This window comes from Sarcophilus harrisii, chromosome 6 (genome assembly GCF_902635505.1).
Source record: "Sarcophilus harrisii chromosome 6, mSarHar1.11, whole genome shotgun sequence".
NCBI classification, from domain to species: domain Eukaryota; kingdom Metazoa; phylum Chordata; class Mammalia; order Dasyuromorphia; family Dasyuridae; genus Sarcophilus; species Sarcophilus harrisii.
Genome location: NC_045431.1, coordinates 210,231,921 through 210,258,107, shown reverse-complemented (window position 1 = coordinate 210,258,107; position 26,187 = coordinate 210,231,921). Strand labels below are relative to the sequence as shown.

The following is a 26,187-nucleotide window of genomic DNA, read 5'->3' as shown; positions in this document are numbered from 1 at the left end:
TCCAAAGAGAAATAAGACTAAGAAAAAGGGCAAGAGCAACCAGTGACTTTTGAATGCTCCCAAATCCTGGCTTTGGCTCCTGTTCATCATATGGTTAGCAGACCAGGACCAGTTACCAAATGTCTGTGTATCCTCTAGACCAGGACCAATTACCAAATGTCTGGGCATCCTCCAAATCCCTCCAAGTTACTTCCATTACATATTATCATGGCTGTAGAAGTAGAATCCCTAGTCTCTTCCATGTGAGAAATTAAAGTAACAATACTCTATATATGCTCAAAAGGAATGGGTTCAATGATTATTGTCCTATTTCACCATCATATATCACAGAATTAAAATTGGAAAGGATCTTCAAGCTTTTCTATATCTTCCCACTTATTTTATAAATGAGATGTTAAATAATTTGCCCAAAGTCATGCAGTTAATAAATAGAAAACCTAGTATCTGATTCTACATTTTCTGATGCCATATACTATTTTGTTTCCACCACATGGAGAGCATTGTTGTTTGGTTTCAGAAAACAAAAATCAGGAGCAGTACTTGAAATCTACAGAGAGTCAGATAGAGTGCTTAGATCAAGGCTTAGGAAGATCTGAATTCAAATCTTGCTCCCAGTTACTTAACTAGGCTGACGCTGGACAACATTCTTCACCTTTATCTCATCTCAATATCTTCATCTATAAAATGTCTAAAGTTTTTATGAAGATCAAATGAATTTATGTTTACAAAATTCTTTGCTAAGCTGAAAGCACCATGTAAATGGCATTATTATGTTACAGGCCACTTTAAGGAAAAACTCTCTAAACAGAAATATTTAAATTAGAAATATGTTACCTTGAAAGAATTGGGTGTTCTTCCAAGGGGCTTCAAGAAAATGTAATTGATCATTTTTCAGTGATGTTAGAAAGCAAATGATGTATCTTTTAGTGGTTCTATGAATGCATAGCTTTGGAATTAGAGAACTGTCACTATTTGGCTCCCAAAATCCAAAGCAAGTCTTTAAGGATAAAAGGATAAAGCATTTCATCCTTCTTTAAAAAAATAGGCTTTGAAGATCTATTCATTCCTGACAATAAAACATCAATCTTAACACTTTCTTAGGTTAGTTTTCTTTGACTGTTTGTTCCAGGAAGATGAATTACTTTTCCAGCATTGCTAAAAAAAAAAAAAAAGTTTAAATATATTGTGAGTATGTATAGATCTCTTTACTTATATAATATTTTAATTTCTCCCAGTTACATGTAAAGATAATTTTAAACATTTATTTAAAGACATTATTTATTTCTTTTGATTGTACACAATAAACACTGTAGTATTTTAATGGGATGTCAAAAATGTATATATAAGGAAATAGCATGGAATAGTTGTTATCATATGATAAATTCAGAATCTGGAAGACCTGGATTTAGGAAATATTTGGATAAGTGGAAGCAAAGAATAATCCTTATGGTTCAATGTCCACTTGTAAATCATTGTGGATGTTTAACATGGATAAGAAAGAGCTTAGTGGAAATATTATAGCTGTCCAGGAGTAGCATACCATCTCTGATAGTAAATGTGTGACCATGGGCAAGTCTTCCAGTGGAAGAGACTCAGTTTTCTCATCTGAAAAATGAGAATTATGCTAACTGTAATACCCAAGTCACAAGATACAAATGAGATTATGAAAAAAAAGTAAACTTTATGGCATACAAATGTCAGATGTCATTAATAAATACTTATTGAGTGGAATTCTTGGTATTATTGCCCAGGAGAAAGAGAAATCAGAAGATTTGGACTTGGAGGCAAGAAGAACTAGCTTCTTACCCTGCCTCACCTGCCCACAGGTTGTGTGACCATATCAAGATACTTTATTTCCCCAAGCCACCACTTTATTTCCCCAAGCCACCATTTATTTATCTGTATAATAAGGTAGCTGGACCTGATGACTTTTAAGGTTCCTTTTAGCTCAAAATTAAGATGCTGCAATCTACTTAAATCCTTGCTGCTGCTGACTATCTGATCTTGGACACATAACCTAACCACTCTGTGCCTCAATTTCCCCATCACCAAAATGAAGGCACTTGACTCAAATTTAATTCCAGCTCTAAGTCTTTGAGAGGTACCATGAGCCTAAATAATGTTGTGCTATCAAACCATATTGTTGGTAATATTTTTGGTACTGTGTGGCTACAATATATGGCCATTTGTGTAAAACTTTCCATTCTTTTGAAATCAAAAGATTATGTTATTGATATTAATAAAAACAACAACAAAAATAACAATAACGGTACGTATTTCCCAAATCAAGTAGATGGCATGTCAGACACTCAATCCTTCCACTAAAACATTAGAATCATGAGGATTATTACGCCAGGAGTGGTAATGATAACTCCTATTTTTGTAGGTTTTGAAGGTTTATAAAATGCCCTACAGATATTATCCTACTTGAGTCTCACATCAACCCCACAGACTAGAACTGAAACGTAAAAGACTTTTTGTTAAATCCATAAATGCCAATGTTTATGAAATTCCTCCCAAGACTATATATACTATGCAGTTGTTTCTTTGAATGACATTTCTATTAATTTTTTAAAGAAATCACAAAAATATGAATGCAATGCTGGTGTTTTCCAAAAATTCTAAATTATTCACAGTCCCTTTGGAACTGACCCCACAAACTAAGCCAAAAGTCATTTCCAGCTTTATTTTAGTTTCAGGAAGAAAAAAGGGAGGCAAAGCATTTAATTGTAGTTTTCTCTCCATTCTCAGCCACTTAGGATTTTATGATTTGGATACAATTCTGTAACTAAAGTCAAGTCTGTGTCCCCTGCCAAGCCCTGAATCATATTACCTGTCCCTCCCCCAAACATTACCGCCAGCTTGCGTCCTGTGGCTGCATTAAACCTTGGCCACCAGCATCTCCAAGGATTGGGTTAGCAAACTCAGGCCAAACTGGGCAGTGGTGAAGCTTTCCCACAGTGAATAACGGACCATTCTTTTGTTATGTAGCATATCACCATTTTTAAACCCATCATTTAAGACTCCAAGATTCCAATTAATTCAAATTAAATTAACCAAGAATAGCCTTATATGATACTGGACTACTTGCTATTCCTCCCCCATTTGTTTCTATTTTATACAAATAAAATTTTAAAACAATTAAATAAATGGTTAAAAATAAAACAAAACAAAATGCTGACTCTCCAACCCCTTGATACTCTTTGAGTGAACTTGTTTGTAATCAGACAAAATTTTTCTCATCTCCTCAATAGAGAAGATGAGCATTATAGAGCATCGTAAACCACATGAGAGCAGTCACTGTAAATTAGGTGAAGTCATAGGCTGAGTCCAGATTTTTAATTCATATGATTGCATAAATTTGCAAGTGAACCTGAAAGAATCAATCCTTAGATTAAGCTAATTGATGATGGTATTAGAAAACAATGCTCTTAGAGTATGATCACCCAACCTATAGTTGGAGTCATATTCACCTTCTAATTTAAGGTCAGGTTCACCATGCATAAATTATTTCTCAACTTTCTTAGTGATTCAATATTTAATGCAATTCATTTCAATGAGTATTTGATCTTCTATGTGACTTGTATAAATTTTCTACATATATACAGTTGCCTTATACATATCCACAAGTTGTCTTTCCTGGTTATGCTGCAAATTTCTTGAGAGGTCAATACTACTGACAGGAGAAGTAGGTTATATCAAAGCCTTTTTAAACTGTGAGTTGTGACCCATATGGGGTCATATAACTGAATATGGGGGTCACTAAAATTTGGCAGCAGTGAAAGGTTTCTGAGTGCAACCAAAAATTAATTCAAACACATAATGAATCCAAGGAGTTTGGGAGTGTTTTGGGTAGAGTTCCCTGTATTGCATCATGTGACTTCTTCGCAGCCCACATTCTGAACATACAACATGTGTATTTTTCACTGTGAGTATATGAACACTGTCAGAAACACTTCAGGTCAGATTCAGCTGGGATCAGGTAAAAAAAAAATTCTTGCATAAAAAAGGGTTGTGAGTAGAAAAAGTTTAAGAAACCCTGGATTATATTTTTTTTCCTTTTTTTTTTTTTCCTAGATTACATTTTGATTGACTGCTTTTCAATGCCTACTGACCAGCCTGGCAAAAATTTAGTCCTAAATCCCTGGTCCAGAATATGTAACCATATTTTCCCCTTTAATCCACCTCTGGGAAATTCTTAGGGACTCTTTCCACTAGGTAAGTAAATGCCTGATATTCACAAAGGTACTGAGTCTAGGACTCATGGTATTCTGTAGTTGGGGATATTCCATTTTAAGTGTCAGAAGAAATGGACTATGTCGGGACAGATGGAAAAAAGATATGATTATAACTCAGATGAGTATGTGGTTGGCCCTAGGCCTGGGCAGTGTTTAACGACAGACTGGGGAGAAGCAAAATCTGATATCTGCCTCCTAAATCTCCTGGTTTTCCCCAATCCATGTGCTGCACAACCACAGAGAATCATAGATTTAGACCAAGAAGGGACTTTTTTGCTCAAGACAAGTCAAGCAAGCATTCATTAAATACCTTCTATGTGCCACACACTGTGTTAAATACTACATAGTCCAAATTAATGCTATATCCTAGATTAATCCAGTCTCCCTCATTTTACAGATTTGGATTTAAGGTTCACAGAGGTTTAAGTGTCTTCTTTATGGTCACACAGGTAGCAATCAACAAAATCAGAACTTAACCTTGTTAATGGAAAGAACACTTGTTCTTTCCATTACATTATGAGGTCTCTTTTTTCCCAGGCACATAAGGAAAATACAGTGAGAGCAATCACTTTAGCCATGACCAAAGGGGATTGGGTGGAAATGCAGTGCCAACTAAAACTGGTGGTAGCCTCCTCCTGAGCCAAAAAATTACTAAATGGGCACTGCCAAACCATACAAAAGTTGATCTTCCAGGGCATAGACACTTCATAGCACATCCTGACTAAGGATCCAGAAATGAACTAGTTTTATCACAGTCTTTTCCCTTACCAGAGATAGAAAATTCAATAGTTGGTGATCTGGATACCAAGAAAAGTGTCAAAAAGCTTCTTTGAGTTCCTCAAAAAATGGGTTGGGGTGAGAGTGGGAACAATTAAAAATGATTTAAGCATGTCAAAGAACATTATTTACAATGGGGTCACAAAGAGCTAGCTGCAACAACAATAAAAACTTTCTGAGAAAAATGAGCATAGTGATTGTTGTCATCATACAGAATAGTCTGGATTCTAGGCTAGAGCAAGTCTGGGATAGCAGTTCCAATAGGCAAGGCAAGAGGCAGGAACTGAGTTAGTAGAATAGTTGGTGATTTGGCAGCTTGTCTCCTAGCCACTTTTTTATAATGAAGGTTCTGCTACATCAGCAGGACTAGGAGCTTTCGAACATAAGCTCTGAACCTTGAGAGGCTCAGGGGGTTTACACTTAGAAGGGATCTGATCTGGTCCAAATCTCCTCATTTTACACATGCAGTAAGGGAGGCTCAAAAAAGATTGAGTAACCAACACTAATAAGTCCTTGGAAAGAAACCTAAAATTAGCACAATGAGCTTGACAAGTGCTATTGTTTTCACTGAAAGGCATAGAGGGAAAGATTTGGTCCTGGAGAAGATGGGGCTCACAAGCATGAAGGGAGGGGAGCGGAGGGCAATGAATAGTATTCTGGACTTGGAGTCAAAAAGTTGTTTTGGGCCTAAACATCCTCATCTGTGAGATGGATGGTTGGATTGGATGTACATCGAATAAGTAACAAAAGGCAGATCCAGCACCAACTCCCATCCCTACTATACCAAGCTAACTCAGTTTCCATATAGGTCAAAAGAGAGTAATAACATTTATATTACTATCTTCATGGATTCATTATGTAAAAAGCTCTCTGCAAATCATAAAGTAGAATTTAAAATGTAGGTACCCTGGAATACAAGCTAGTTCTGGAGTGCAAGGTCCTGAATTCAAATCCTGCCTTAATACCTTTGTGACCACAAGTAAATCACTTAACTTGAGTCTCAATTTGCTGATTTTTTAAAATGAGAAATAGACTAGATGATCACTCTTCCTTCCTCTAAACTTCCACCTCTAAACCTTCAATTCTTTCTATACCCCTGAGCTTCCTTCCAATATCATCGACAATTCACACAGCATTGGATGACACAACAGTACGATGCATTTTTTCAAACCATTTTCAATTATAATTACTAACACTAACAGTGATCAAATGGTTAAAACCAAAGAGGCTCCTAAGAAATTCATCATAGTTGATTAGCTAAACTTTTTTTTTCTTTTTCTTTCCCCCAAAATAAAGTATTGGCTTCAACTGCCACAGAATATCTTTCTCCAGCCTCAGTCGCTGTAAAAATTTTTTAAAAGTTTCTAATGGCAGCCAACTCATTACCCTCACAAGATTACTACAACACATGTGGCTGAAAATACAACACAGATATTCTCAACTTGGCATGCAATAGTGAGCCAGAGGAACACTCTCCAAGAAGTGATTTAATTTCTTTGGTTTCATATATTAAGTCACATTTTTTGGCAGGCAACCTAAGAAAGGGAAATTTGTGAGCAAATGAGCAAATTGGCCAATGGGATACAAAATCAACATTTCAAGATTCTTCTGTAGACCATCTACCTGTTGGACACAATAGGTAGAATTTAGGTAATTGCTGAGGCAAACAAACCCTTTTCTCTAAGTTATCCTTTGGCGGATTAGCTTGTGGCTCCTCTGCACTGTCCACGGTCCTTCATTTTCATCTGGTGCTGTTGAGAAGTCTCTTGAAGGTATTCACATTCTTGTCTGGATGTTAGCCTGCATTCCTCGAGGAAGATTATCCAGTTGGATCAGAGGCAAAGACCTGAAGCCAGCACCAATAATTCCTTTGAAAGAATCCTGACATTAGCATGATGAGTTTGGTCAATGCTATTGTTTTCATTGAACGATGGAGGGGGAAAAATTTTGGTCCAGGAGAAGATGAGACTTAGAAGAATGAAGTATGGTGGAGTCCCAATGAATAGAATACTAAAATTGGCATAAAATCCTGTTATGGACTTTAGCATCCTCATCTGTGAGATGAGAATTTGGATTAATGATCTCTAAGGTTCTTTTTATTTAGAACCTATGATCCTCTGACCTCTATGAACCCATTATCTCATCTGCAAAATGGGGACAATAACAGCATCTGTTCTTGTAAGACCAAATGAGATGATGTTTTGTAAAAAACTCAAAAAGGTATAAATGTGAGCTGTTATCATTATCATTGATATTATTCATCTTCTTCTTGTCTTTTCGGATGGAATTTGGATAGAAATAGTGCTGGAACAAGTAGCCATATATACTATTATTGTTATCTTTTATTTAATGTTCTATGAAGGAAGTTGAAATAATTGCTTTTTGCTGTTAAATAAAAATATTATGATATGAGCTCATCTTCTTTAGGCTCTCTGAAAATATTTGCATTATATCTTCAGAAGGAGATAGACAAATGATATATAACTTCATCCCCTCTTAACTGACACAGGGCATAGAATGCTGGACCTGGAGTCAAAAAGATATGAATTCAAATCTGGCCTCAAATACTTACTAACTGTATGGTTTGGGCAAGTTATCTAATCCTGTAACCCCAGTTTCCACATCTATAAAATGAGCTGGAGAAGATAATGGCAAACCACTCCAGTATCTTTGTCAAGGAAATGCTAAATGGGGACACAAAGAATCAGACATGATCAAAAAACAACAATATTTTTTTTCTTTTTTTATTAAAGCCTTTTATTTTCAAAACATCTGCATGGATAATTCTTCAACATTAACCCTTGCAAAACCTTGTGTTCCAATTCCCCCCCTTCCCAGAGCCCTTTCCCTAGATGGCAAGTAGTTAAATGTTAAATGTATGTTGAAAATGGTAGAAATATATGTTAATATTGTATTTAACATATACTTTAACATATTTAACATGTATTGGTCTACCTGACATCTGGGGAAGGGAGTGGGGGGAAGGAGGGGAAAAGTTGGAACAGAAGGTTTTGCAAGGGTTGATGCTGAAAAATTATCCAAGCATATGTCTTGTAAATAAAAAGCTATAATAAAAAAGAAATATATCTTAAATCCAATATATACATACATAATTATACAATTATCTTGCTGCACAAGAAAAATCAAATCAAACCAGAAAAAAAAAAACGGGAAAGAAAAGAAAATGCAAATAACAACAAAAGTGAAAATGCTATGTTACAACAATGATATTTTGAAAGCTTTCATGTGAGTAGAGATTATGAATAGTTGATATGATAGCAGATATTTAAAATGTTTTTCTCAATTTTTCATAGATCAGTGGTGTGATTATCTGATTATGGTCTGGGGGATTATGGGAAATATTTCTATCTATGATAATAATTAGGTTCCAGTAAATTTTACTTGATCATTTCTCATATTTTCATATCTATATTTGTGGTATTGAAAGTTATCAGTTTATTTTTAAAATAGCTTCTACGTACCAAGTTGTAACTTGTTAAGAAATATTGGATAGATGTAAATTTTTTTCAACCCAAAATGATACGCTCAATAATGTTTACTATTTCCTTGAATGTATAGGTTAATAAGTCCAGGATCTTTAAGGATCACCTAATTGTAATTTCTGATGGTTATGATTTGGTCCTGAATTATCATCACAAACTTTTCTATTCTTAAATATATATATTTTTTAAGATGGAGAATATATACACACATACATGAGTGTATATTCATATATGTATATGTGTGTATATATATACATACACATGTAAGTATCTGCATGAATGTCTCTCTACGGGTATATGTGTTGTGAATATATATATATATATATATATATATATATTTATTTATTTATTTATTTATTTATATAAACATATATATATATATTCCAAACAAAGAACTGTTTGCTAAATTTTGAACCAATATTTCCAACAATTAGATGATTTAGATCAGTTCCAATAATCTTGTGATGAAGAGAGTCTCAGAAAGAAAACTGTGGGAACTGAGTGTGGATCACAACAGTATTTCCACCTTTTTTTTGTTGTTGTTTGCTTGCATTTTGCTTTCTTTCTCAGTCTTTTCAGGATGATCCTGATCTCTTACCTCCTGACTTTGAGATGGCCAACCTCAGGATTATAATTGATGAGGTTTTTATCAATCTGTTCTTTCTATAAATAAATAAATAACATTATCCCACCTGAAGCTTGCCCTTAAGTTGGAGTTGATAGGAACTATGACAACCAAATGATTTGGATTAGATTGGGTCCATGCAAGAGTCAAGCTAGAAGAGGAATCCTGCCTAATGAGAAAAGATAAGGAAATGGAGAAACTATGTAAAGCTAGGTCACCAAAAGCCAAGGAGAAGCAGGATGATTACCAGAAAAGAGAAAGAGCCAAATTTAGCACTGAAATATTTTGACATACAGGATTTGTGAGTGACAGGGAGAAGGCGAGGAAGAAGAAAAGAGGGGGACCTATTTAGGCAATGAGTCAGTAGTTGGGAGAGGGAAAATAGCAACAGAAATAAAAATGGTTAACTCTGTGGTTCGCTCCACCCAACACTGGCTATAAAGAACAAATCCCATCACTACTTTATTCAATGCTCCCATGTCTACGTTATTGATTGTGATCCTTAGCCTGTTACCTATAGAAAGTCTTTTGACTCCACTCTGTTTAATATCCTCTTCCTGAGGTAGACCACTTTTGACCACATTCTACATGTAATGGCATATACCTAGTGTCCAGTGAAGTGTTTTTAAAGTAAGCTCAAGTCCCAATTAGTGTGGATGATGAATCCATGGCTGGTTGCATTATTCAAATTCATGTTGCACATTTCCACTAGAATGGAACCAATTACCATATTTTACATTATAACTTCAAATAGTAGAATTTGAATAATGCAACCATTCCATGGCATCCATTATTCACATTAATAAGGACCTGGCAATTTCTGTAAGTTTTTAAACTGTTAATGATGTGCTTGGAGAACATCTACAAATCCTCTTCCTCTTTACCATTATTGGTATTTACCAGTGCACTCAGTGGCTTCCTGAGAAGTTTTGAGAGAATTTTTACTTCTGTCCAAGATAGGAGAAGAAAGAAATGAGGTATCATTTGACATGGGCTCCTGGCCTCTGGGACATCTGTTTGGTAATTCAAGGGCTCATTCCAGCTCTGGAGTATTTAATTAACCCTGAGCTCTGAAACAGTAGAAGCCTTTGAAATGTGCAATCCTTCCTTGTTTATTCAGCTGAATTTCCCCATCTCTGTTTCTCACAATTGAATATAAGACTTTGATCAATAACAATGTATGTAAAGCTTGAAGTCTTCAAAAAGTTTACTCAAAAATGTCAAGGGAAAAGTTTCCCTTTTGGTGCCAAAGTGATGAAAACTTATGTCATCTTATTCCTGCCCCTGGCTTCTTTCCTGAAGCATTGCCACTGCCTTGCTCCAAGAACACTTGGGACTGTGCTAGGAATATCAAAGACATGGTGCTGCTAAGGAAAGCAAAACTTGTAAAAGAACAATTATAACAGCTACAAGGGAATGTGTATATCTGCTAAGTAAGACTGAATGCAACACATATTTAATGAACTAATATGGAGGCAGTCGTAAGATTTAGCAATTACTTCATTGTAGCTAATAGGATCCTTAGAAAGAGACCTTAGGGGCCATCAGATCCAATCTCCTCATTTTACAGATGAAGAAACTAAGACACAGAGTTATTAAGCTTCTTTCCCAGAGTTACCCAGCTAGTAACCATCGGAAGCAGAATTAGAACATAGATCTTCTTTGACTTCAAGTTCAATACCCTTTCTGTTATAACATGATAGCCTTAGTCAAAACCAAGAGATGATATTGGGAAGGTAATGAGAAATGAGAGCAAACCATCTCTATCAGCCTTCTGCCATGAAGTGATTGATCGTTCACATTTCAAGATAGATTCTTGCCCGGGTTTTGATTAGTTAAGAGTATATGAGCTCCCTTTCAACGTAGAGACACTTTCATAATGTAATGTCATATATCAATAAATTGGATGCAGGTAGGTGACACAGTGGATTGTGAGCCAAGCTAGGAGTCAAAAAGAGTCACAAACTAGTTATGTGACCCTGGGCAAGTCACTTAACCCTGTTTGATTCATTTTTCCTATCTGTAAAGGAAAGGATCATGAAAAGTCAGACATGACTTAAAAAATGTAAAATAAAAAAATCAATAAATTAGGTTTGATCTGCTTTCAGAGATAACATAAAGAAGATTCTTACTTTGGACGGGGATAGAACAATCTGAGGTACTTCTCATTTCTAGGATTCTAAGATTTTGTGATGAAGTGTCTTGATTAAATATGCTACAACTTATTTACTGACTTCTGAATTTACTGGCTTCTGAATTATGAAGTGCCAGAAAAAAAAGGGAGTCAAGACTTTTTCCCCTTTGTTTATTCTCCTGAGTCTCATTATCTTTATGGATCAATTCTAAGTAGTAATAAGTCCAGTGTCTAATAGTACATACAATGGCTCCCCAAGAGAAATGGGGTATTGCAGCTCTAACCTTCTGAGTTGGTCAATTTGTAAAGGACACTTCTCTCAAGCCATATTTAGTCACAGAGTCATCAATGCATTGGCTTAGAGCTGGTGGAAAGCTTAGCAATCATCTAGTTCACCTCACTCATTTTTAGTATGAGAAAACTGAGACAAAGAGAAAGGTCATGCAGTGAGAATCACGACCAAGAGAGAGCCAGGTATAGAAGCAACTGCTAAGAAAACAGCTAAATTCTGCCTTCATATTTTCTTTCCTGTTCTAGAAGTTACCAGTTATTATTGGGCAGAATGATTTGGGGGAGTCAAAACATCTCATAGGCTCTGATGTCACATTATATGCATTGTAAATATTCTTTAAATTTTAATTGGTGATGCAAGGGTTGAAATTATGTGAATTGTGAAATTAGTGAAATTAGTAAAATGATGTAACAAATAAAGAATCTGGGTAATTTAAAGCAGAAAGTGTGGGGGGGGGGCTCTAGGTCAATCCACTTACTATACAGATATGGAAATTAGGCCCAAAGATATTAAATAACTTGCCCAAGTATCAAGCATTAGAGATGAGAATTAAAACCAAATCCCTTGATTCCAGAGCCAATGCTCCCACAAATTCTTCTATTATCTGTGGACATCTCCAAAGGCTTTGTTCATGGCTTTCTGTTCACGGAATATTTAATATTCTGTGCTTTTCCTCATATCATATCATCCTCTACACTTAACCTGCCTCTCCTCTTGACCTCTCTCTATTTATGGCACAATCATCATCCTAGACATCCAACTGCTGATTTTTTTCTTCTCCTTCATCTACCCAAACTAATCAGTTGCAAGTCCCATGGAATTTACTTGTACAATTTGTATTTAATATAGCCCATTCTCTCCATTTCTATTGTTACCACCCTAATGTAGACCACCATCACCTCTTCCCAAAACTAACTACATCTATAGCTTTTTTTTTTTTTGGCTGAGGCAACTGGGGTTAAGTGACTTGTCCAAGGTCACAGCCGGGAAAGTGTGAAGTGTCTGAGTCCAGATTTGAACTTGGGTCCTCCTGACTTCAGGACTAGTGCTTTTACACCAACTAGCTGCTTTACAATAGCTTTTAAACTACTCTCCTTCCAATATAGACTCACTCCAATCTAGCCTATATATCACACCCTCAAAATTAATGTGCAGCCCTTACACATAATCCCAAATTTGCAAGGATTTCATGTAGCCCAAAGCACATATGAGTAAGAATTCCTTCCACAACAACCCTTGCAAGTAGTTTTTTAGCATTAGCTTTCAACAGTGGGAACTCATTGTTTCTCAAGTTCTCACCATTTCATTTTTGGATAATTCTAATTATATGGAAGTTTTTGTTGTCGATTGCCTTGTATCACTTTCAATCAAGTCAAAATCTGCATCAGAACAACTTCCATTCATTTCCATGAGTTCTTCCCACGGGGGCCAATTTAAACAAATCCATTCCCTCTTTCTTAGCCCCTTGCCAATACATCAAGAATCTTTGATTTTGTTGATATAGTTGATATTGATATCATCAATAGAGCTGATGTTGATGATATAATTCATCTATAATTGAAAAGGCATTTTTAATTTTTAATTTAATTTAAATTTTAAAAGGCATTAAATTTTAAAATTGAGGAATTGCCTAAGCCTCAGAGATTAAATGATTTGCCTATGATTAAGCATCTAGCTAATGTCAAAATATTCTTTGTCCTCACTCTAGGTCCAGGACATCATCATCATCATTATTGAATTCAAAGATTTCAAAGACATAGGGGAGCACTAATATAATGCCAAAGAAACTGAGGCAAGATAGAGATCAGACTTTTTAATATTTTATTTGAGAGGGAGAGATTGTGCTGTGGGCAAAACAGGATCCATATTGCCTCCAGGGCTGAATAAGTCTCAAAGTATCCAGCAACCAGTGAAGAATTACAGGGATTTTTATAGGGCTTCAGCAATCAGGAGAAACAAAGGCAGGGGTCGGGGTAGAGCACTGGTGAGAGGAAACTTTTCAGGAATGGATCATATATTTGGTTCTGACAGATTGGGGGTGAGGACTATAAATTCTTGATAACTTAGGAGGACCTAGGAGCCAGGATGTCCGAAATGAAGATATGCTTACCTATCTCTAAATAATCTATCTACAATTTATGGCTCTATGGAATGCTAATGGTCAAGGTTATTTATCTCTGTCCTAATTTATATCAGTTCTTATGGTCAGGAAGGGGAGGGGACCAGGGAGGCTGAGGCAGAACAATTCAGGAAAACTAAAGTAACTGAAGTAGAATAATTAAGGGAAACTGAGGTAGAACAATTCAAGGAAACTATGGCATAACATTAATAGGCTTAGAATTTGGAGGGCCTAGTTTTAAATCCCACCCTTGATACATATGAGTTTTATGTTCTTGGGCCAGTCAAAGGTCACAAAATTTCAAAGTAAGAAGGTATCTTGGAGGCTAATTCACTCTTGAATTAAAATCCCCTTTACAACATATTTGACAAACTGCTAAAACTGTAAGTGAGGGGGAAACTTGTAAGATGAATCACTTTTGATTAATTCCAGTTGCTAGAAAGACCCTACTTTACAGTAAGAATTTCTGTGCTACCTCCACTGCTCCTACAACCTTAGTAGGTTGTAATATGGTCTACATAAAGAGACTATGGTCTCTGATTCCAAGCAGAATAAATCCATTATTACTTCCTTAAGCTTCAGTTTCCCCATTAGCAAAATGGGCATCAGAAATACTATATGGCATCTCAGCTTTTCCATGTGTAGAATGGGTATAATAAATACCTGTAGTACCTTTCTCACAGGGCTGATAAGATCATATAAGAAAATGTGTGTGAATTGCCTTACTTCTTTTAAACTGTTATAGAAATATCAGTTATTATAATTTGGAGTGATTTAGCTGGCATTTTGGAGTGCCATGAAGAGATCTGATTATGATGGAAAGAGACAAAGCCTTGAATTTTTGAGAACTTGATTCTAGCAATTGGGGTTTTATTTTGGTGCGCTTTCTCGGTGCAAATTTCTCTGTGGTTGCCATGGGCATTTGTAATCAAGATGCTAGTGCTTTGGTTGTATTCAAAGTTGGTATCAATTTTCTCAAAAATCAATTGGGTAACACGCTTCTATTTGTAAGCTGCCTTCCTGAAACATCATGAGCAATGGTGGAGGTATAATTGCTAGGGTTTTGTAAATTGAATTTCTCTGAATTAAAACTGCTTTTTTTTCTGTCTTGTAATTTGAGTCCTGGGAAAAACTGGAAAATAAACAAGGTTCTGCCACCTATATTCCATAAAATCATCTTCCTCTTTTTTAGATGCTCCTCCCCAACCCTACTCCCACCCCATTCCCACAAAGCACTCATACTAAGACAATCCAGCATGATATAAGGGAAAGATTCCAGAAGAGAAATTATAGCATATGACTTCAAATCCTGGTTCTGTTATTGACTTGGCAAATCACAGCCTTCAGACCTCAGTTGCTTATTTGTAAAAGTAAAGGAATTGGAGTAGACATCCTCTAAGTCTCTTTCCTTGTCTAAACACATATTCTAGGACTCTACCTGAATGACTTGAAATAAGCCATTAACTTTTGGGTCTCAGTTTCCTCAATTGTAAAATGAAATATATGGTCTCCCCGAAGTCCAAAGTCTTTTTCAGTTTTAAATATGTAACAAATTGGTTGAGGATTGAAGTAAAAAGGAAAACACAAAAGAAGAGGTGAACTCTGATTGAAAAATCAGTCGGGTTCCTAGAGAAAAAACAACAAACTATACCTTTCTCCTCCTAGCTAGAGGGAAAAGAGATCATGGATAAAATATGTAGCACATGCTGTCAGCTGCTATCACAATGTCTATTTGACTTCATGAATTTTCATGGTTAAGAAAGTTCAATGAGGGAAAATATAATTGAAATCAAAAGCAACAATAAAACTTTTAAATTATATTATATTAATTAGATTTAACTCAGTACATATGTATTAAGTACCTACTGTGTGCCATTGATTGAACTTTTGATTCTTTTCTCATCTTCCTGAACTACTAATCAGTTTCAATTCCTACAGATTTTATTTAAAATATTTTGCCCTCTCCATTTCTATCACTATCCTAACCTATACTGGCAGTACCTCTCTCTAAGATAAATATAGATACATAGATACATAGATAGACAGATAGATAGATAGATAGATTTTATATATATATATATATATATATATATATACCAAAATTAAGGGAAGATAACATTTTTAAAAGCTTTTTTCTTAAATTGAAAGCTTGATTTAAAAAAATAAATTCTCAAAAAAAAGCTTTTTCAACAAAAAATTACAAAAATTTTAAATAACCCTTACCTAACTGGAAAATTAAATTAACTAGAAATTTTTTACTGAGCATTATTTTGCTGTAAAATTCATCTGTCACACCCAGGCCCTGTTCTAATAGTCTAATGGTTGCTCACTAATTGTCCTAGGACCTGATGCATTCCCTATCAGAATCCAAAATGCAATTCATTATCATGTTTATCTCATCATTTGCAGGATATTTTAACAAAAAGCTTGATTCATCTTCTGTCTTGTGCTAGAAAATGTTCTTGCCAGTTCGGGCTGATCTTTGATGAATGAGGCTCAGCTTCCACAATTAATATCTTGGTTTCTGTACCTGTCAAAAAGAAGCTGTTAATAGCTTATATTTGGAAGAATGTCAATGTCCAGACTCTCAGTTTCTGCCTGTAAATAGAGCTCATTTTCTTCTTCTGATATCAAAGTTCAAGGCCTAAGCACTGAATATTCCAATTGCTGCCCCTCCCCATTCTCTCTCTACTGCTTCTCTGCCTTGCAAGGTCAGTCAATTACTAAATTTTATTTGGAGAAGAAAGTTACTGCATATCTGAGGTCTTAGCTTCATAATGGGTTTTGCACAATGTTTACTGACAGGCTCCAGTTTATATAAGCCTGATTGCTGGGCATCTCTTGCATAAGAACAAGTTAAATTGGGTTTTAAAGGTTCTCCTGAGTTAATATATTAAGGAAATGGGAAAATGTCATTTTCTCTCCTCTCATATCCACTTTCAGCTTTCTCCAACTCTTAGCTAAAATAATCTCACCTTCTACAGGAAGTTTTTCTTGTTCCCTCATAATTTTAGTGTCTTCTTTTTGTTGATTATCTTTAAATTATTTTGTATATTCCTTATTTTTGCAGAATTGTTTGCATGTTATTATCTCTCTATGAATTCCTCAAAAACAAGGATTATCTTTTGCCTAGATCCTTAGTTCCTGGTCCATAATAGATACTTAATAAATTTTTTTACTTATTTTGAGTCTAAAGAATCTAAACATTCAAATCTATAAGGAGGAATTCTTGTATATAGAGTGATTTTTTTTTGAGGAGTATAAGATAGTACACAATAGCATGTCCTGATCTGGTGCAGTGATAGCAAGATGATGTCCATCCCCCAAGGTATCCTGCCCTCTTACCAAATCCGATGTCACAGCCATGGAACTTAAACAAAATTCTGAAACTTCTAGTAGGAAGCAGAGGGGATAATCAGGGAGTATAAAAACAGGAGAAGGAGGATCCTAGGTGTGAGCTGGACAATGCTATATATGGGATAAATTGGAACTAGCAGAAGGGAGGCCCTAGAATTAAGGTTTTGTTTGTTTGTTTGTTTGTTTGTTTTAGTTACATGATCTCAGGAAAATGACTTTGCTTATCTGCATCCTTTCCTACTTCCAAGATGATGGGATGTAGTAACTGCTGTCCCAAAGTCCTTTTAACTGTAATTGTCTCTGATTTGCAGGCAAAAGTAAGTTTTGAAGTTGGATTTCCTAGAGAGGCCATTCGTACCAGTCTTATGCCTGATATATGTGGGCATTTTATCAGGTTTCTTTGTCTGCATGATACACAGCTGAGATTGCACTTTGTTGGATGGGAGGCAAAGCACTGTAGCTTAATTTCACTAGAGCTGCAAGATTTGCTATAGGGAAGGGACAGTGGTTTCCTAAGGTCACTGAGCATGTTATTCATCATTTCTGAAAATTGCTTCCTGTCTGACCCCATGGTGTGACCTTCCTTATGAACCTAAGGCTTCAGACTCCAGAGCTAGTGTTCTTGAGAATATAAGGGATTGGTGACTAAGAGACTTGCAAATCATTCCAGATAATGACACTCAAAGGAAAGGGAATTATTACCTCGAAGAAGCAAAGACTTATGGGAAATATGATTACTGTCTTCAAATATCTGAAGGACTGCCAGGGATGAAGGAGCTTAACTTTATTCTGCTTGGCCCCAGAAGGCACTTAAATATTAATGACTGCTAGCAGTATGGCTAGAATCAAGGGCTCCAGATTCCCAATCTAAGAAATTTTCTACTCCTCTATATCAATCCCTCCCAAATGAGGACTCTTGTGATCCAAATTATAAGGAACTACCTTTTGGGATAAAGGGGACAACACCTTTCCATTTCCTTTGTATTTCATACTACCTAGCACAGTATCTATCCTATAGTGGGCACTTAAATTCTTGTTGATTGATTAGTGAATCAAACTCATAGCATAAACAAATTGCAAAAAGAAGTCCATATTATAATGGACTTTTTCTGTCATTGGAAAAGTATCATTTAGGCTTGATTTGGAAATTGCTTCTAATTGTCCCCATTCCATATAGACCCAGGTAATATCTTCACTTTAAGATTCTTAAATCAGGAAGTTGGTGTTTTAAACTATTTTTATGATAGTCTTTTGCTAGTTGGTTATATGTCTTTTAAAAAGTACTTGTTTTATTTATTTAGCTGGTTCTTGTGTGTGTGTGTGTGTGTGTGTGTGTGTGTGTATGTGTGTGTGTGTAGAAAGAGAAAGAGAGAGTTCTTTTTATAACCTCGTTATTTCTATTCTAGTTTGTCATCTAACTCCATAGGCATTCACAGCATGAAAAAGAGGGATAAAAATCAATGGACAGCCCAAGGACTCCATTGGTATACTTAGGTAGGTACTTTGTGCCAGATTATCAGGATGAAATAAGCGAGAAATACCAAATAGGACAGCATGGATAAGTATAATTATTCACATGAATGGCAGCACAGAAATATAAAATATTAGAGTATTTAAGTATGATTCTATTCAATGTAGAATATCTTCTATATTAGGAATTGGTTTAGTTAGTTTATAGAATGCAAGGATTATACTATGGTTTAATATGGTCTAGGAAACATAGATTATATAGACTAATATATAGTAATAATGAAATATAATAGTATAAGAAAAGCTAGTTGGCTCATGGATAGAGTACCAGGCTTGGAGTTGGGAAGATCTAGTACAAATAAATCCTCAGATACTTACTACCTGTGTGACCCTGGGCAAGTCACCTCACCCTATTTGCCTCAATTTTCTCATCTTTAAGATGAGCTGGAGAAGGAAATGGCAATATCTTTGCTGAAAAGATCCCAAATGGAGACAAAGAGTTGGACATGGCTGAAAAATTTCTAAACAACAATGCCATAATACTATAGTCTAATGCAAGGGTGGAGAACATCCAGTCTGTAGAACATTTAAGGCTCATGAAATCATTTTTACTGGCTCTGTCAAAGCAATTGGAGGTGATGGTGAGCTGGAAGCTAGATAGAACAACCTTTCACTGTTTGAGTTCTGTAAGTTGATAATTTTGTATGGCCTATGAATGATGTTATAAATACCCAAATGGCCCTTGGCAGAAAAAAAGTTCCCCACCCCTGGTACAGTATAATGTAGTATATGCTATAGTAGATTATAGAAGATTTGGAGCACAGAAAAGACTTACTTTCATTTCCTCATTCCTCTTATAACAATGCTGTGAGGGAACTAAGGTTCATAGAGGATAAGGAATGTGCTCATTGCTCTTTAATGACATTATTAGGAAATCAGGGCTAAGAACCAGGTATTTAACCTCAAGTCTCAAATTCCTCCTCCTATTGAAGTCCTGTAATTATTTCCATTGTTAAATGGAATTAAGACAAGACTCTAGGCCATAGGCATACTATTTGAGATCAGCTACAATGTACAGCAAAAAGTCCAGTGGTTTTCATATCAGAGGACCTGTATTGAAATCTGGCTTCTGACTTTACCTGAACACCCATGGCTAAGTGATTTAGTCTCCTTAGCCTTGGTTCCAACTACATGACCTGTCAGATCCCATTCAAACTCTTGACCTATTTCCTATGACCTTTTAATTGCTGTTCTTTCTAAAACTTATTGCTATATGTCATAGAGTGAAGAGATGACCTAAAAAATCAGAATATTTCAGGTTTGTATGTGCCCTTGCTACAAGTCTCCAGGGCTGAGATGAGAAGAAATCCCTCTCTCAGCTACCCTCAGAATCATAAACTAGGACTGGGCAATCAGAGCTTTATCCCAGAGTTCCATACTCAGAGGGTGCTGAAAACTCCTTTTGTTGATTCTTAGACTAGTGTGAGCTTCTCTGTCCAAGGTACCTTTCTAAGAGCATCCTTATACTAATGTCAGGGGATCTTTATGATACCTCTCAGTTACCCCCTCAACTGAAGTCACTTTTTGTGCCCTTTACTCCAGTCACAAAAATTTCCACTTACTGTTTAAGCTCTTTTCCTATATTCTCACAAACAATGAATTGTATTCTAAAACCAACCTGACTTAAAGCTTTGATTCTGTCATGTCAGAAAGGTAAATATATATATGTGCATGTGTGTATGCATTTATGTGTATATAGATATATTGTTTTCATTAGGCATAAATCTCAATATTAAAAGTAATATGAAGATTAAGGACCTTATCTGAAACCCCTTGCTCCTTAATTGTCTAGCTGTTTCAGGAAAGCATGTTGTATGGTCATGAATAATCTCTTGACAGTAGTTTAAATCCTCCATGTTGTCCAGAATACATTAACCCAACCCAAGTACGAGGAGGAGAAGTTTACGGAAGCAAAAAGGGCACTTTTTGATAAGGAAAATCACTTACAGTTCTTTGCAGAACAGACAAAGGCTGGCGGAAGTACAAGATCTGCCTTAAGTTATTACCCACAAATAAACCTTCGCTAATGAGGTTTGGGGTCCCTTGGTTGGAGGTTGATGATAAATCCTCTGTGAAACCGACTCTGACCCATTAAGCAAGCTTGCTTCTGCCATCGTGCTTGTTAATTTGACAGGACTGTGTCACATTAAGTAGAACAAACATGTTTTCACCCGTCAGCCATCCAGAACGGACATGGCTGTTACTCTAACAACTGGGTATTGATTGGAATCGCTCACCCCTTCTGACCTGCCATGGATATGTGAGAACCGAGCCCAGGTTGATTAAAGAATTGTGTGTGCCAGCCACACATGTGTAGTGGGTTTCAGGGAGCTGTAAATTTCTGATCATTTAGATACCTGTCATGTTCATACTTCAGCTATTAAGCCTGTGTTTTATTTTCTTCCGGGGGGACCTAGCTTCTGAATAAATCATTGTATGAATTATTTTTACAGCTCCGCCTACCCATCTGGTAGGACAGGCATTTGGGAGATTCACTACTATAAGACTTCCAAACAGGATACTACCCTGCCACAGGACAAAAGAATCCAGTGGGAATTAAAAAGGGAGATTTGAAAGTAACAGTCTCTTGGTATTTGTGGGTATATTTTCTTTTTTGTCTCTATTCTCCAATAGAAAAAGAAACCATTCATCATATTTTTCAATATGTCAATACTGGTTTTTTTCTTCCACAATGCTGTCATCTTCCAATAATCCCCCAAAAGAGCTCTCCAGGAGAAAGGAGAAAATTTAATCAAAGCAGTCAGCAGCATATGCCTCATTATGTCCCTGTAGTCCACCACTTCTAAGAAAAAAGGGAAATGATATTTCATATAATCAGCTCTCTAAAGTTAAGGATTCCTATATTTTTCATGACTGACTGGGTTAACTAGCCAACAAGACGAATATATGTTAGCTACCAAACTCATTTGTCAGCATAAAGCTGTTTTCAATGTTGGTTTAATCCCCATAAAAGTGTGAGGTGACAAACACCAGGACTTGCTGATCTTATGAAGGGGCAGTTTTGTGATGAATTTCTTTGCTATATAGGCTTACTTTGAAATGTCCTATGCCCTTTTGTATCTCAGTGGATAGTGAAACTTGGAGTGAAACTTAGCAGAAAAAATGCAAATGAAGATAGTTGCCAGTGAAAAACAAGTATATTTCATAGCACATCTCAGCAAACTATCATTTTGCCATTAAATGCTCCTGCTACTAATTGAGTTTTCCTAATTCACCACCAAGCTTGAGCTGGTTTCACTTGAAATCCCCATGAATTCCATTTGAGCTTCCTGATTTTTCAAATATTTCAATTTTTAATTTGAGCTTCTGAAATTACATCTTGATGATATCAGGTCCTTTCCCTGATCAATTTATTTTACAGATGAGGAAACTGAGGTCTATAGGATTAAATGAATTGTCCAAAATCACATTTAGGAAGTGTCTAAACCCAAAATTTTAACTCAGGTATTCCTGAATTCAGGCCTGGTACTCTACCCACTGCACCACCAACTGCCGATATTCCAGGCCTACTTTTGCCGAAATAACCCATAAAATTGAGAGTAAAGGAGGGATAAATATGAAATATCCCCTCTATGTTGTCCAGATAATAGAACTGTAGAATGTCAGAGTCAGAAGATTTCAGGAATCCCTCTACAGTATAACTCATGGCTAATCATCTAGGCCCACTTTAAAGACCTTCAGTAAGGGCCTCCCGAAGCATCCCATATCCATTTTTGGAAAATTCCAAAGGGGTAGTTTATCCTCATATTCAGGCTGAACATTCTGAAATTTCTTTATATTGTTCCTAATTCTGCCCTCTAAAGCCAAGCAGTAGAAGTCTAATAACACTTCCATATCACTATTTTTCAAACATTTAAAGACTCCTTTAGCAATCCCACAATTCCAAGTCTTCTATATGTTAAAAAATCTTTATTTCCTTCACATGATAATCATATTGCATCGTCTTCAGACCCTTTACCATCTTAGATGGCAGATAGATCTTCTCTGGTAGATAGATCAATGGATCAAAAGAGAGAGGAGGGGGAAAGAAGAAAGGCAAAAAGAGAGCTATATGAATGGATGGATGAATGGAAGAATGAATAGATAGATAGATAGATAGATAGGCAGACAGACAGAGAGACAGAGACAGAGAAATACATGCATAGAGATCTTAACAGATGGAGAGATGGCATAGAATGAATTAGAATTTAGTCTTTGCCATTTTCTCCATTGCTTTGGACAACTTTTTAGCCTCTCTGAATCTATTTCTTTAACTATAAAATGGAGGGACATTAGCGAGGACTGGAGAATTATGGTTCCTTCCAATCCTAAGACTCTGGATCCTCTGCATATATAGTTTTGTCACAATCCATATCAAGAGAACGGGGATGGCAGCAGTTTGGAAGATTACAGTATGACTGACCTTCAACGTCTTTGCCTCTTACCATGAGCTGTCCAGCACCCAATCCATCTCAGAAAAGGAGTCTGACACTGCACTGGGGAGGCTGACTCAAAGCAGCTGAGTGGGCAGGTTGATGGAAAGTGACTCTGGCATTGCTGAACTCAAATGGAATTAAGGATTCATGAGAACTGTACTAAGGAAGGCAGGCCCAGGACCCCCGCTGAATACCAAATGAGTCACAAGGGACACCCAGGCTAGCCTTCGAATGGCAAATAAGCAAGGAACTGCTTTTTGATGTCGCCTGGCTATAAATACCAGCAGTCCCCCAAATCAGGTTCTTTTTGCAACAGCAGAAGAGGAGTGCAGGAACAGCTGTGTATTTTGCAAATGGGCTGGATGCTTCACTCTGTCACTTTTGAAATCATTTTGAAATGATTGGATAAATTCATAAAGTGATCAACCTGGAACTTTCACTCTGCTGCTCACTGTCTGTGAACCAGAGGCAAGTCACCCTCAAAGCCTCAGTCTCCTCACTTGCGTCAAATTTTTATTTAAATCTCCCAAATTACATAGGTGATAGAGATTCCAAGTCTTTTGTTGTTGTTATTGAGTTGTTTCTCAGTATGACTCTTTGAGATCCCATTTGGAGTTTTCTTGGCAAACATACTAAAGTGGTTTGCCATTTCCTTCTCTAGCTTATTTTACAGATGGGGAAATTGAGGCCAACAGGGTTAAGTGATTTAAGGAGAAAAGAGAGACAAACAGATAGAGGCAGAGAGACAGAGAGACAGTGTTAAATGACAAGGGATAAAAATGTCAGGTCTGTTTATTTCACAAGGTTGTCATGAGAACAAAATGAGACCATGTATGTCAAGATCTTTGAATACTGTAAGTGAAGTCTGGAAAAGATCATATAAATTCTCAATTCTTAGTAAGTAAGAAAATAGCTAACTAGATTTGGTAAACTAAAAATGATGAATAGCCTGTCAAAATTCATATCTGAGATTTGTATAATTTTTTGAGAAGCAGCATCACCCTGTGGATAAAGTTGTCCTCAGGATAATTCTCTATAAACATTCATTAGTAGAAGAAGTTTCTCTAATTGATGAAATCATGAATCCAAACTTTAATATATTTGTGTATATATAGTTACTACATATACATATATATAGTTATTAGAATATGTCGCTTTCCAGCATCATCTCATTTGAACATCAGAACATCCTACACAGTAATGTGCATGACAGATATTATTACTCTCATTTTATGGATAAGAAAACAGTTTCAGAAGGGATAAGTGAATCACCTGTGATGATAGAGGTAGTTAAATGGCAAAAGAAAGATTTCCTGCTTTCTTCTGATTCTCTTTTATTTCTTTTTTTTTTTTTGAAGATCTATTTTATTTTTTATAAAAGCTTTTTATTTTTTAAAAACATATGCATGGATAATTCTTCAACATTAACCCTTGCAAAACCTTGTGTTCCAATTTGCCCATCCCCTCCTCTAAGTGGCAAGTAGTCCAATATGTGTTAAATATGGTAGAAATACATGTTAAATCCAATATATGCATACATAATAATACAATTATCTTGCTGCACAAGAAAACTAATTCTCTTTCTAGTAGAACTTCCACAATATGATGCTCCTGCCATTTCAGCAAGAAAACCTTTTATTTGAAATTTCCACTTTGAAGGGGACAAAGCTCCTTATTAAAGTTCCTTACCACCCTGCTGGTCCATAGACCGATTTAACGTTGGTAAATCACTTTACACACATTATTTTATTTTAGTGCAACAATGCGAAAAAGCTATTAACACCCTATATTTTTATAGATGAGGAAACTGGCTTAAAGGATTTAAATGACCAACCTGGATCAGACAGATGCTAACAGCCTGAGGCAGGATTGGAACTGAGATCTTCCTGAGTACCAGTATCAGCATTCTAGGTTATATGTTGGCATTTGGAGTCCTATGTCCATCTTTTCTTATTATTTGTTTCTCTTTCAGAATCCTTCCAGATACAACGGGAATAAATCAGGATCCCAGAGATGGTGTGCCAGTTTGAAAGATGATGAATATGGTATACCTGCCGACCCATCAATTTCTGCAGAGAGTGGGAGGTTTTATTTTCTTGATCCGGTGTCTACCTCATTTGCCAAAGGGGGCAAGTAGGGTTCTACACAACACTCTAATGAGAATACTTTCCACTTAGGTTGCCTTTTGTGTAAGTGGCAGAATTGATCTACATTTGTAAGTGCTTTGAACATGCATACAGTGTAGCATATAGTCTTTCCTATATAGCCTCCCATATCATGTGTCAAATGCTGGGAAATGAGCCCAGCCTGATTTAGGGGAAATAAATTATGGATGTAGGGGCTGGATCAACAAGGCTCTATGCCCCACTAACTCTCTGCAAGCTGATTAAATGCAAGCAGGGCTGGGCTCCCTCCAACGTGACCAGAATTTCATTGAACCTGAATCTGGGCAGGCTAGAGGCAGAGCACATCTTCTTTGTGCATGTTGCTTGAATATCTGTCTTGTTTTCCCCATCAGGATTTTGCAGCATGGAAGAAAGCAAGTCTCCTGGTACAATCTATAATCTGGTACACTTCCGATTTTTTATCTACAGAACTATCACCTCAAAAAATTTCATTGTGATGCCAGACAGATGCAAATGGAAGGTTTATCTGTTTGATTAATTATTTTAATATCTCAGAGCATTTGTCTTCTATTAAAAGTGCATTATTGTCTTTGTAGACTTTACTATGAGTTTCTGCAGTCTTTCCTTCTTTAGATAGTAATGCAAAAGAATTTTTTTTTAAAAAAAATCAATTTCCCTCTTCCTTCTTTTCATAAATAAGTCACATCTCATAAAATTTATAACTCCTTCCAATACAATAACATTACACTAGCAGGGCACTCATCTGGCATTTTTCATTATTAAAAGAAACCCTATGCTTTTCGACTGTTTTTTTTTTCTTTTTGGCAACCATGACATCTTGAAATTTATGAACCAAAATGTCCTTTTGTTAATAAAATATTTTCCCACATTAGTCTGCACATTAGGTCACACATGCATGTGGGCAATTCCTCTCGGGACTTGGACTTATATTAATGAAAAAAAACTAGTCATTTCTTTTCAGCATAAGATCACATGAAAAGTGAATTGTAGGTTGCCGAGTGGATTTGTGGCAAGACCAATGCATATTTA

General features: G+C 36.1%; 1 long non-coding RNA gene across 3 annotated transcripts in view; it reads left to right on the top strand.

Annotated features, from left to right (window-relative positions):
- The window catches only part of LOC116419869, a 32,835-nt gene extending 7,095 nt beyond the window's left edge, over nt 1-25,740 (top strand). The window contains exons 2-5 of one of the 3 annotated variants that reach the window (XR_004230197.1): nt 4,078-4,218; nt 18,452-18,539; nt 24,984-25,056; nt 25,530-25,740. This is a non-coding gene — a long non-coding RNA (uncharacterized LOC116419869). Of the gene's footprint in view, nt 1-4,077; nt 4,219-18,451; nt 18,540-24,983; nt 25,201-25,529 lie in introns of all 3 variants that reach the window. The other 2 variants (XR_004230195.1, XR_004230196.1) reach the window with 2 other exon arrangements.
- Nucleotides 25,741-26,187: the final 447 nt, after the last annotated feature.